General features: G+C 37.3%; 1 protein-coding gene across 5 annotated transcripts in view; it reads right to left on the bottom strand.

The window, feature by feature from the left end:
• Positions 1-914, bottom strand: part of SPAG9 (sperm associated antigen 9) — a 177,761-nt gene that overhangs the window by 71,024 nt on the left and 105,823 nt on the right. The gene's annotated exons all lie outside the window — the stretch shown is intronic.

The raw sequence follows: 914 nt of genomic DNA, 5'->3' as shown, positions 1-914 counted from the left end.
ATGAGAGATGATTATACACATGGACCTCATCAGATAGAATACACAGAAATCAAATTGACTAGATCTGTGGAAAGAAACAATGGAAAAGCTCTATATCATCAGTCAAAACAAGGTCAGAGGTCTGCAGAACAGACCATCAATTGCTCATATACAAATTAAAACTAAAGTTGAAGGAAATGAAAACAAGTCCACCAGAGCCAAAATATGACCTTGAATATATCCCACCTGAATTTAGAGATCATCTGAAGAACACATTTGAAACATTAAACACTAAAGACTAAAGACCAGAGGAGTTGTGGGATGACATCAAGAACATCATACATTAAGAAAGCAAAAAGTCATTAAGAAGACAAGAAAGAAGGAAAAGGTCAAAATAGGTCTCAGAAGAGGCACTGAAACTTGATCTCCAATGTAGAGATGCTAAAACAAACGGAAGAACTGAGGAGGTCCAAGAGCTGAACAGAAAATTTCAAAGGTCAGGAGAGAAGACAAAGTCAAATATTAAAACAAAATGTGCAAATATCTGGAGTCAGAAAACGAAAAAGAAAGAACACGTTCAGCATTTCTCAAGCTGGAAGAACTGAAGAAAAAATTCAAGCCTCGACTTTCGTTATTGAAAGATTATTCTCTGGAAAATTATTGAATGATGCAGAAAGCATCAAAAGAAGATGGAAGAAATACACACAGTCACGTACCAATAGGAAGTGGTTGATATTCAACTGTTTCAAGAGGCAGCATATGATCAAGAGCCAATGACGCTGAAGGAAGAAGTCTAAGGTGCACTAAAGGAATTGGCAAAGAACAAGGCACCAGGAACTGATGGAACAAAGATTGAAATCTTTCCAGAAAGTGAGGCGACACAGGAGGCACTTACTCATCTATGCCAAGAAATTTGGAAGACAACTATCTGGCTG

The sequence above is a fragment of the Chrysochloris asiatica genome, unplaced genomic scaffold (assembly GCF_000296735.1).
Source record: "Chrysochloris asiatica unplaced genomic scaffold, ChrAsi1.0 scaffold00007, whole genome shotgun sequence".
NCBI lineage: Eukaryota > Metazoa > Chordata > Mammalia > Afrosoricida > Chrysochloridae > Chrysochloris > Chrysochloris asiatica.
The sequence above is the reverse complement of the archived record's forward strand: the minus strand, read 5'-3'. Positions and strand labels throughout refer to the sequence as shown.